Here is a 12,116-nt window from a genome sequence, read left to right on the forward strand (position 1 = left end):
CATTCTCCCAAGGCCTAATTCCTACCAGACAGGAACTATTTCTTGTTTGAGGTCTAAATAGACCTAACAATCTATTGCACTGGATAAATATTTAATGAAGATTGAATATTTCCTCTGTGGTGGATCAATTACTCATGTTGACTCTCTAAGGAAAGCTTTTTTTTTTTTATGTCATGTGATAGGTTAAGAAATTTGGGAGTTCCCGTCATGGCTCATTGGAAACAAATCTGACTAGTATCCATGAGGATGCAGGTTCCATCCCTGGCCTCGCTCAGTGAGTTAGGGATCCAGCGTTGTGTTGCCATGAGCTGTGGTGTGGGTCACTGACGTGGCTTGGATCTGGCATTGCTGTGGCTGTGGCGAGGCCAGCGATACAGCTCCCATTTTGACCCTTAGCCTGGAAACTTCCATATGCCAAGGGTCTAAAAAGACAAAAAAAAAAAAAGAAAAGAAAAAGAAATTTGTTTTCCTGAATATTGTTGTTGGTGACAAAATTTGTTTCAGTGAGTTTTTTTTTCAGCTCATTTTTTTTGGTTTATATATGCAGATAGAATTTTTTTGTTACTTCACACACATATCTGAGATTCATTGACCTGGTCATATACAATAAAGTCATTTGCTGTGCATGTTGGTTTTTTCATGATTTGTGGTGTTTGGAGCTCTGAAAGTGAAAAATATTTGCTAATGAATTATAAAATAGTCGTATATTTTTAATGGAAGAAAAATAATTTTTATTGATAAACATCTCCAAAAAATAAATAATTCTTTTACTTTAATTAACAAAAATTTGCACCGTATGTTTAGCTATCAGTCATATATTTAATTTTATTCTTTTAAACTTCTCTTAATTAATATTAGGTTTAAATGAAATACATTAATATCTGTGAAGTCTAAATTTATAAAGTTGTTGCAATAGCTTGAAAGTTTTCATCTTGTAAAACTAGAATAACTTAGTGGAATCATTCATGTAGGGCAAGTTGCTGATGTGGCATTCAAATGGAATTTATCAGAATCAATTAGAAAAACAAACTCCTCTCATTTATGAAAACAGAAAACAGTAACAGGTAGGGAAAAGGGTACATATATTTTTCATCTTCTTTGAACATATAAATATAATTTTGAAATTGAAAATTCATGCCTAGTGACAAAATAGTCTCCACTTTTAAGGAGTAGCCTCACTATTTCACATATGATAACTTCTGGAACCCGTAATTCAATTTAAATAACTGATGATGTTGTTCGGTGTTTATTTTACTAGAGGAAAATTGTGTGTGTGTGTATGTGATGACAGTTCTCGTAGGTATTTGATAAGAGGTGTAGAATGAATCAGTTGAGTCGTAGTGGTCTGATATCTGTTTTTAAGTTCTTTTTGACCCAGGAGTCTGTGACCTGTGAAATCTCCACATTTTTGGATTTGTTAAGATATTTTATAGTACGGAGATTTAAATTTACATGAACATTACTGCAAGAAGTTGGCTGATGTAGCCCAAAAGTTACATCCAGGTGTATATTGAAAAAGTTTAAGTTCTGACAGCAATCAACATGTGTGAGAAGAGGGAGGCTAATGCTAAGGAAGTTTCTTCTCCAGCTTATTACAGCAAAGAGAACCTGAAATTTAACCTGATATTTTCAATGTTCTAATTACCTCAGCAGCATTCCATGTTGTGAAAGCATTGCCAAGAAAATGTACTCAAATCTTGAGTTACAAACTGTTCTTACATTTGATTGGAAGGAACGTATGAGTTGTTTATAAGGTATTACAGATCCAAAGTGGCTCAAATGAAGGTCGAGACTTGGGGGAGGGTTCGAGTCAGGGAAGGGAAGCTTCCTAGACATTACAGCTCTGTCCAGAGGCCAAATGGGAGATAAATCACTGCTGGCCACCTCTCTTATTATTGAAATGGTTCAGCCCTGGGGTTTAACTGAAGGACTTACAGCGTTTTGAAGTGCAAATAGGATGGTGAAGGGTAAACCCTTTTAGGGCTTCATTTTGATGGATTTTTTTCCTGTGTGGATTTCTGGCACTGACTGTGATCTGGAAGAAGCCCTGAAAAAAGAAGTTTTGTTTTGTTTTTGATCAATCAGGCAATACGAACTTTCCACAGGGGTGTACTTTTCCTGCATGCAATATTGATCCTATTGTGTTTAAAAGTAGATATTTTAATTGAGTCTTTTTTTGAGTTTCTGCAATACAACTGTCATTTCAAGGTCATGTCTCTTTCCCAATATTAATGCCAAAGTTTTGGATCAGGAGTTTTTTCAGAGGATTACTTAAGGTCAGTGTGTTAAACAAAGTTGTCTAGTTAAAGATCAAGTCCATAGTAGAACAAATCTTTTATGTATTGATAAGCAGTCTATAATTAATTTTTCCCCAATGAGTTATATAATTGTATATATTCATTTCATTATTTTATGTGTTATATTTTTCCAGTATTAAAATAAAAACCAGAAATTCTGAGATTGTGAAGCATTCGTACTATTTTATTTGTACAGATACACTGAAGTGTTTGAGGAAATAAGGAAAACAAAAAATGTTTAAGAAAAAGATGTTGATTTACCAAGTTGAAAATTTTTCTTTTATCCTACAAATAATCCAAATGTAGGAGACAAAAAAGTATATTTTAAATTTTATGTTTTTCAAGTAAAATAGGGATGAAGAGTCATTAGTGACTCCAAAGAAAAATAATTGTATCTTAAGGGTTTTTTGTGCAAAATTTTAAAGAAAAATTGAAATATTTGTATTAAAGAAATAATGTCATTATAAATGACATTTCTTAAAATAAGGTTAACAGAACTTTTCTTGAGCATTTAGCTCTTTACTTTAGATTTAACAAAGATATTTGTTATCATTCACCCTGTTTGAAAATAACGTATTTATTTAGCTGCAGCAGAATTCTGTGTTGCTTGAGAGCTATTATAAAAACAGGTTGTTAATCTTCATAATTGACATTGATCACACAATGTTCTTAATTGCCCTCCAAGTCAGTTTTTGTTTTTCCATTCTTCTAAAATTTCTCTTACTGTATTTATCTAAATGTTGGTGTTAATTTAAAATTAAATTTAAATGCTAGAGTTTAAATTTGCTTTTTGCTGCATTAAGATTTTAAATAAGATACTTTAAAAAATAAAAACCAAAACCACAAAAACCTAGATGGCATCAAGCAGAGTCCCCTGCATCTACAGCATTCATGTCATTAGTTAGTTGCAGGGAGATATTAATATGACCTTTTCTTTGTTATTAAAAAAAAAGAGAGAGAGAGAGCTCTAGTTCTTCCCAGAATCATCTTGTTAACTATATCTTCAACCCAAGCTGGAGGTTGTCTTATGAATGAATGGTGAGGGTTTTTTTAATGAGCTGACATATTGTTGACATTGTATCACAGGTTGCTTTTTAATTTCTAATGTGTATTTAATTTGCAAAGCATGCATATGCGTTTCACAGCAGTAGAACCAAGCCAGCATTTCTGAGTCTAGATATTGCTTTATGCAGACAGGATGGGTCAGGCTTAAGGATGCTGTACAATGAATCTTAAATTTACTGAAACACATGTGAATGAATTTCACTTTGAATATTGTTGAATGAAAGAAGATACTCGAGAAAGCGCGCCCCCCTCCCCCCACCACAAGAACTTCTCTTGCCTCTTGGCAAGTGAATTGCCCCAATATAAAAGCGTTGAGGGGGGGGAAAGTGAGCCACAGAGTGAAAAGGCAATCCACAAATAATCACTCTTTTCTGCCTTTGATTGTGTCAGATTTTTTTTGTGTGTGTGGCAATTGTTTTCTTTTTCGCTTAGAAGAGGTTTATGGTCCAATGTCTGTCAAGTCAGCCCCTGTCTTAAGGTTGCAGTTGTATTTCTCTCTGGAGTTCCTAGAGGTGATGTTATCTTTTGTTCACTCAGCAGTGTGGTGGTTCCTGAGAGCATCTGTCACTTTAGGCATTACAAGATGGATGGGTCTCCAGTGAGCTGCTGGTTGAAGCAAATGGTGAAATTAAGAAAAGACAAGGGGTTTCAGGGTCTGCAGAGAGGACAGACAACAAGGAAATAACTGTTAGAAATCAAGAGTAAGCTGAGCAATAGAGGAAGAGAGAGCAAAGATGGATCAGATGTCCTTTTATAAACGTCTTGGAAATCAGAGTTTTGGGGTGGCTACTGTGATCTGAAGGGGACATCTGCATCATGGTAAACAATTCTGTGCTTTGGATTTTCGAAATATGTTTGGACATTTTTAAAAAGTGTGGGGAAAATGTTGGCAAATTATAATGATATGGAATGTTTTATATAAGGATTTTGCTATTTGGGGAAGTCTTAAAATGTGGTAAAGATTTAAAAATTCTTTAATCTGTAAAATTTTCTTTAGATATGTTTTTCTTTATGCTTTCCTTCCTCTTTTTTCTTTCCTTATAAACATTTGAGCATCAGTAGAAAATAAAATGTTTGAAAAGTTTAAGCTACATAACTAACATCCTTACTGTTTATTGAAGCTTCTTTGACATTTTTACAGGGGAATTCTGAAAATTCTATGTTCCCGTCCTAGGGAGGCTAGGGGCAGATATTATGTTAAGTAAGCTTCCGCTTAATTTAATAGGCTCTTTAATGAGAGAAATATAATCATTATCGATCTGTGAGAACAAGGTAGAGATTTTGTATCATGTTTAGAAATTCACTTTGTTGGTGAAAGTCAAAATTTGTGAATCTCAGCTGATACAAAGTCTCTCCTGTGGAAGAGAAGGAACAGGAAGCAGGTTAATTGAGGAGTAAGAAAGGGGAAGTGGGGGTGAGTATGTGGTTGAAAAAAAATGATTTTGTCAAACTTTTTGGCATTTGTCTATGAAAAAGACCATAGGTTGAAAGGCAAAGAAATTAAGATGATTAGAAGCTTTAAGCTATACAAATGGTGGAGTATCTTCCTTCTCTATGGGTGTAAATAATAGATGAAAGAGTAAGTGACAACAAAGGATCAGGTCGTTTAAGAGAATATGTGCAGCCTGAATAGGGGTCTGTGGCCCGGGGCCAAAGGTCTTAGCTTTGAGTGTAATTAGAAGAAAATACAAAAATGTCATTACTAGCAGGTGAAGTGTGCAGCACGTGGCCAAAAATTAGCAATTTTAGACTCTGGAGCTATTGGAATTGGATTACTGACTTTTTTTAAAAATCATTAAGGTCCTTGTGGAGTCATATAGTTTCATTGGCAGTAATGCAGTTTGACCTTGCTGACCATATGGGGTAATTTTGGTTTGGATGTTGGGAGCAAGACTCCTCTGATTTAGAAAAAGATGTCTATTTGGGGGTGAGTGGGTGAGAAAATACATGAGGTTGAAAATCTGTGTCTTGTATTTTTAATTATTCTTTTGCTTGAAGACATTTTTCTGACAGTAAAAGAGGTAGGGTATTTTTCTTTCAAAATCTAAAATGGTTCTTTTCTCTTTCCTCTCTTTCAAATTGGCATAAAAGGAGAATAAAATGAAAACTTTTTTAAGAAAATATATGTTAACATTATTTTAAACATTTTAGTGTCGTGAATATGCATTTTGAAATTAGTACATTCTTAGGAAAGTCCTCTTTTATTTTCTTTTTAGACACAGTAACAAAATAGAAATACTTCTAAGTTATGTATAAAAATAAATGACAATTCGTTTTTACTTGATGCTTTATGACTATATTTCCTTTCTTTTTCATGCAATAGTTTATATTGACCATCATGTAGTTAGCATAGAGAATAATATGCACACTGTAATTTTCAACCAGTTATATATAACTATAATTATTTAGTTTAATTTTTTTCTAGGAATACACTACTCAAAAGGGTAGGAAACACTAGCTCTTTTTAATTTTGCAGGCTTTCTTATTTGGATAATATTAAAGCATTCATTTGAAAAAGTAGAAAAGTAATTTTAATCAGTATTAGTTGTCTTAAATTTTTGATAGTTCTTTGAGAAGATAAATTTTGGTCAAGCACCAGAGATTATAAAACTCAAACTCCTTAGCATAAGAAAATTATCTTCCACTAATTTCATTCCCCCAAATAAAAATCATCTGGAGCTTAAGCATTATGGTGACACCTGTCCAAAATGCAGACTAAACAGATTTATTTAATTTACATTTAGTGGAGGGAAATCCTAAGAACAGAAATTATTTTTGAGTGTATAGAATAAAGAGTGATCATTTGGGGAGTATTTAAGAAGGAGGAGTATCTGTATTTGCCATTTATGATATATATGGAGTTGTGTAAGACTTGGATAATCCATTTCTAATTGGAATTTTTGTTGAATTGTAAATATTTAAATTACTGTTTTGTGGAATATAATGCATTTGGAAATTAATTCATGTCTTTACATATATATATTATTTTTTATGTTTTTGCAGGTACAAAAAAGCTTTAAACAAGTAAAATCTAGGCAACAGGCTCCCTGAAGTGTTGACAGCTCAACTTAATCATGAACGTGACTCAAAAATGTTAATAAATAAACCAAGGTATTGTACAATTATAATATGCCCCCTCTTCCAAAGTTTTCAAGATCAAAATAATTTTGGAATATATTTAGAATTTAAATAAAGCTGCTGTCTTTGGTAATTAAACTGGTTCCTCTACCTCCATTTCTTCTCTTCCTTGCTTTCCTCTCCCCTCCCCCATTCTCTCCATCAAAAACAAAAAAAAAAAAACCCAAAACACTTTCTCAGCTTTAAAGTTTGGTTTTTTTTTTTCCTTACAGCAGCCTCTGTGTTATATTTCCCGTATACCTAAATTAAGACAGTACGAATTCAGTTCTTGATTCTGCTTTGTTGATTGTTGTTTTATCTTTCAAGTTGTCTAATAAGAGAGACATCTAGATTATTGTCCTCTGCAGAAAAACCCAAACCATCTCTAATGATCACATATATTTAAACTTTTTTATCATATAATTAGGATCCTAAGATGTAGGTTTTAAAAGCTTTATAAACATTTTCTTTTTCTATTTTCGGAAGCCTTTTTATTTAGAAAAGAAAAAAGCCAATACTGTCTTCCCCCCCCACCGCCCTCCACCCCCATATCAAAGTAAATCAAAAGTTTGCTTAGAATGGAGAATTTAGGGATACTGTTTAAGGTAACTCTGGTTTCTCAGGGCATAACCCAAGACCAGCTCCCTCCTTTTGCAAGTTACAACGTGCCTAAATAGCCTGGCATTTCCAAGAGAGGCCAAAGATCTTTTCCTCTTTTATGACCCGTTGTATCCTTTTGAGGCCAAAAAGAACAAGAGGGTCATTGCCACTTCAGCCCTGTCCCTGTTTGTTCCTTCATAGCGACTACACAGATCTTGAAACCTAGTATTGGCTTAACATTTGGGCCTGGAACATCTGGAAAAGGGCCTGAGAGGGAGTGGAGGAGACCCGAGAGGGAGAACTGTTGCGTTTTGTTACACCAGGTGCTAGGAGGAAGCAGCATTCCCCTTTTTGATATGGGAGGCAAATTCTGCAGGCCCTGGAGTTAGGCTTCAACAATTGAAGAGGTCAAAGGACAGCTGAGTGGGGTCAGTGAGACACCATGGGGTGTATTTTGTTACTTAGTAAAAGGAGCAGCCTCCTAAAACCTTAAAGGATTCTCTTGAAAATCTGTGTTGTGAAAAGGTTTTATGAGTCTCATGGCAAAAACTCCTGATTTATCTAAGGAATGCTTGCTTTTGTCTAATGGAAGGATAATCCTTACCAAATGTTGGCAACTACTATAAGAGTCAATATAGGTCTGAAAGAACAGTTAGGGTTTGAGTATACTTTGCTTTCCAAAATGTTTATCGTTTCAATGCTTGTCTCTCAGTGAAGAATTTTACAGTGTTGAAATATCACCTTTTTCTTTCTTTGCAGCAAAATGTGGCAAAAATTTGGTGAGAGGTGGGGTAGGGGTGGGGTAAGGAATGAGCTTACATTAATTTTAAAATTATTTTAACAAGCTTTGACTGACTCTAAAGCAGGATATTATTAACTTTTAAAAACACCAAAACTTAACTCTAAAAAATTCTTTGAATTTATTTTTAACAAAAAAGGGGAATCAATGAAGTGCCATTTAGTCTTGGATTACAGAAGTTCTTTTTTTTTTTTTTTTTAATTTAGTCGTATGTCATAGAAGTGGGTATCAGTTGACGAAGAACCTTAAACCTGGGGCTTCCCCGACTGTGTTTCTTGTGCATTTTGTAGTAGTAAGAAGAAAATCAATGTCAGAGTCAAGAATAGAGAATAAGAAAAGCAAATAAAGAATTTTCTTTTTGAAAGAAAATGGAGACAGAGGGGAAATTTGCCTGTGGTAAGAGATCTTTGCCACACAACCCGTGACCTCAAGATACCACTTATGTGATTGAGGAGACTTTGGAAATGTATTGCTACCTGGCAGATAGGTAGCAAAAGGCAGAGGAATTTGGTGATATTTTGATGTTCAGTTTATACACTTTACACTTGTGTATAGAAGAGGAGTGTGTGTATTGCAACATGTATAGTAAGGGGGAAAGATAAAATGATGGCTAGTATAGAAGAGACTTTATTAAGCATTTACGTGCTAATTTCTAACTTTACAGTAAGTTGGAATTACATGTGTGTGTATGAATTTTTCCAATTCTTTTAAATAATTATCCATTTTAAAGCCACATATACCTAAATGTAAGGCTTAGCTGTGCAATATGCTCTGTGTCTATTTTCTCAAGGTTAAAGTGCCTTTCAACAACTAATTCAGAAACTTAAGTGTAGTGACTGATAATTGCCTAGAGAAAACCCACAGCTGTTTAAGTAGCATTGAAATTGTGGCAAAACTGACAAATACAATTAGCAACGTTAATAAGATAAGAAGATGGAAAGTCAGGGGCAGATGACACAGTGGAAAGATGAAGGTAGTAGGAGCAACACATCCGTTGAACAGAATGTTCATGGTGGCTTTGAATTGCCAGTGCTTTTTCTTTTAAGCTCAGCCCCTCTTTTACCAGCAGAAGGGTGTTTACAAATTAAATAATTCATATATGCATGTTCAATCCTACCTTATATCTGACTTTGAAAGAAGACAGCAGTAGCAGCTAAGAAAACCAGTCAGAATTTGCTGATTCTAAAGCAACGATTTTCTTTGCAGTGCCTCTTAAAAATCAATTTTAAATGTATTTCTATTTGACTGTAATTACTGTGAGGGGGAATTTCTTTACCCCTCTTTGCACCCTTATAATTCTTATGAGTCAACCACACACATTACAAAGGAGACCAAAGCCCTGTTTCTAGATTTAGTGACTCAGTATTACCAAAACAAAACAAAAAATCTGCAGGTCTTTAATGTGTTCTTACTAATTATATTGATCTGGTTAATATTCATAGCCTGCTTCCCAAACAGCTTCTTAGGAAAATTAAATGGGGATAGGGAAATAAGAAAAATTAGGCGAATATTATATGGAAAATGATTAAACATCTGTGTTCTTCCCATTATGGTTTTTAAAGCATCCAATGAAATTTGGAAAATTATCCTAGTATCTTTTGAAATTCTACTCTGCAAATGGGAAATTGGTTTTTGCCTCTGGTGTTTTATGCAGATTTTAATGATTGTCGTGATAAATCCCCATAAGTTTGTTCTTGGAAACCTTGGAGACTCTGAACTGAGTGTGGCAGTCTTGATGGATGTGGTAAGCCACACTTTGGAAGCATTTCTGGTTATTTAATGTTTTCTGTTCTGGATTATTGACTCTTCTCCCTGTTGAAAAATTGGTCTCTGGTGACATGGTAGAGGTCACACGTTTCCTATTATTGTTTTGCTTCTTTGATCTAACACAGGGATTGCCTCTGGTAATTATACTAGTTCCAGAGACTCTTGACGAGATGTGTTTATTTTACAGAAGAATTTCTGGTATTTCAAAGAAGAAAGTAAAAATTTCCAGTAGTAACTTGTAACTCCTTGTCACAAAGGAAAAATAGCATTGTCCTTTATCTTTTAATTATGATACTTTTAATATAATCATTATGAAATGTATTGGCATATTACAGGAATTATTTCTATAGCAACTTAAGACATATTGCATATCTTTAAATATATTGGTAAAAAATTTTAATTTTAGAGTAAACTTTCTAAGGTTAGGTTTTTATGTCAGTACTTAAAATACTTTTGGCTTCAGAAACTGTCAAAAGAGAGTCACCCAGATTTAAATGTAAAGAACTATTTAAAGAAGTTGGAAATTTTGTATTTTAATCTTTTTGCATTCTCTAAAGATTTTCAATAAGGAAAATGAATAAAAATGAAATAGAACACTTTTGTTTTGAATGCATCATTAATTTTGTCCTTTTTTTGGAATGTGCTTGAGAAGAGATAAAATCTCGTCAGACCTGTTTAATGTGAAATTGGATAAAACACAAAAAAGTTCAATATATTCTTTTTTTTTTTTTAACTCAACTACAGTTGTAAACAAAATATTTTGCCCCAAGCGATTTCAATTTAATGGAGTCAGACAAATACTAGACCCAACTAATTATAATTAAGAGCAACAAATATCAGTTTAAAAGAATAAATCAAATGCAAAACGAGCACAAAGGAGAGAACTGTGACCATGTGCTTGCAAGAACCATGTTTGATTTCTTGGCCTAGTAGGCATACATTATCTATCGGTGAATATTTTTTAACAGAGAAAGGGCCTGTAAGCAGTAATGCCTATAGCAAGTAATTTTCTTATACAAAGTCAAAGAATCTGATAGCTATAAGGGACAATAATGACTTGTATATTTGATTATAAAATGTCTTAATAAATGAAATGTATATACTACCAAATACCAGCTTTTGGAACTTTTACATTGAACGTCATTCGTTCCTAGAATAATGCCCCCAAATCTACTGCAGTGTCCAGCACATACAAGGAAGCGCATCTTACTATTCTTAGTATCTTCAACGTAGAACCAAGTTTTAAAAATAAAAGAAAAAAAACAGAGTTCCCATCGTGGCGCAGTGGTTAACTTATCCGACTAGGAACGATGAGGTTGTGGGTTTTATAGCAACCCACAACCTTGCTCAGTGGGTTAAGGATTTAGCGTTGCCGAGAGCTGCTCAGATCCCGAGTTGCTGTGGCGTAGGCCGGTGGCTACAGCACTGATTAGACCCCTAGCCTGGGAACCTCCATATGCCGAGGGAGCAGCCCTAGAAAAAAGGCAAAAAGACAAAAATAAATAAATAAATAAATAAACCTACATATCACCTCTAACATTTACTGCACATTTATTTTGAGCCAGGCACTACTCTAAAAACATTACATGTTTAGAAAACCTCATGGGAGTTCCCGTCGTGGCGCAGTGGTTAACGAATTCGACTAGGAACCATGAGGTTGCAGGTTCGGTCCCTGGCCTTGCTCAGTGGGTTAACGATCCGGCATTGCCGTGAGCTGTGGTGTAGGTTGCAGACGCGGCTCGGATCCCGCGTTGCTGTGGCTCTGGCGTAGGCCAGTGGCTATAGCTCCGATTGGACCTAGCCTGGGAACCTCCATACGCCGCGGGAGCGGCCCAAAGAAATAGCAAAAAGACAAAAAAAAAAAAAAAAAGAAAAAAGAAAACCTCATGATATCGATTGTATTACCCCATTTTACACATGAGAGATTAAATAACTTGCCAGTATTGCACATGGTAGTGGGTGCAGGATTTGAATTAAAGTCATGTGACTCCAGAGCCTGTGTGCTTAATCACTTCAGTAGTTGGATATCTATAAATGCTGCCTGGCTGGGTGGATGATTGTTAAATTTTGGAAAGTGAGTCACAACATCTGTATAGAAAAAGATAACAAAACAAAAAACCAACAAGTTGGAGTTCCCGTCGTGGCACGGCAGACAGGAATCTGACTAGCATCCATGAGGACACAGGTTCAATTTCCGGCCTCGATCAGTGGGTTAAGGATCTGGCATTGCTGAGAGCTGTGGTATAGGTCGCCAGTGCGCCTTGGATCTGGAGTTGCTATGGCTGTGGTGTAGGCCAGCAGCCTTAGCTCCAATTTAACACCTAGACTGGGAACCTCAATATGCCTCAGGTGTGGCCTTAAAAAAACAAAACAAAACAAAACAAAAACTGACAAGTTATATGAAATTGTCTATGTACTGTTATGCCTGGCATTCGGTCAATCAATTGTGCCTTTTAAAAAAAATTCAAACC

The 12,116-nt window shown here is 34.9% G+C and overlaps 1 protein-coding gene across 1 annotated transcript in view; it reads left to right on the forward strand.

Annotated features, from left to right (window-relative positions):
* The window catches only part of GREB1L (growth regulation by estrogen in breast cancer 1 like), a 147,830-nt gene continuing 136,533 nt past the window's right edge, over nt 820-12,116 (forward strand). The window contains 2 exon segments of the mRNA XM_021096163.1: nt 820-4,181; nt 6,366-6,473. The gene's annotated coding sequence lies outside the window, so the exon portion shown is untranslated.

Source organism: Sus scrofa, chromosome 6, assembly GCF_000003025.6.
Source record: "Sus scrofa isolate TJ Tabasco breed Duroc chromosome 6, Sscrofa11.1, whole genome shotgun sequence".
NCBI classification, from domain to species: domain Eukaryota; kingdom Metazoa; phylum Chordata; class Mammalia; order Artiodactyla; family Suidae; genus Sus; species Sus scrofa.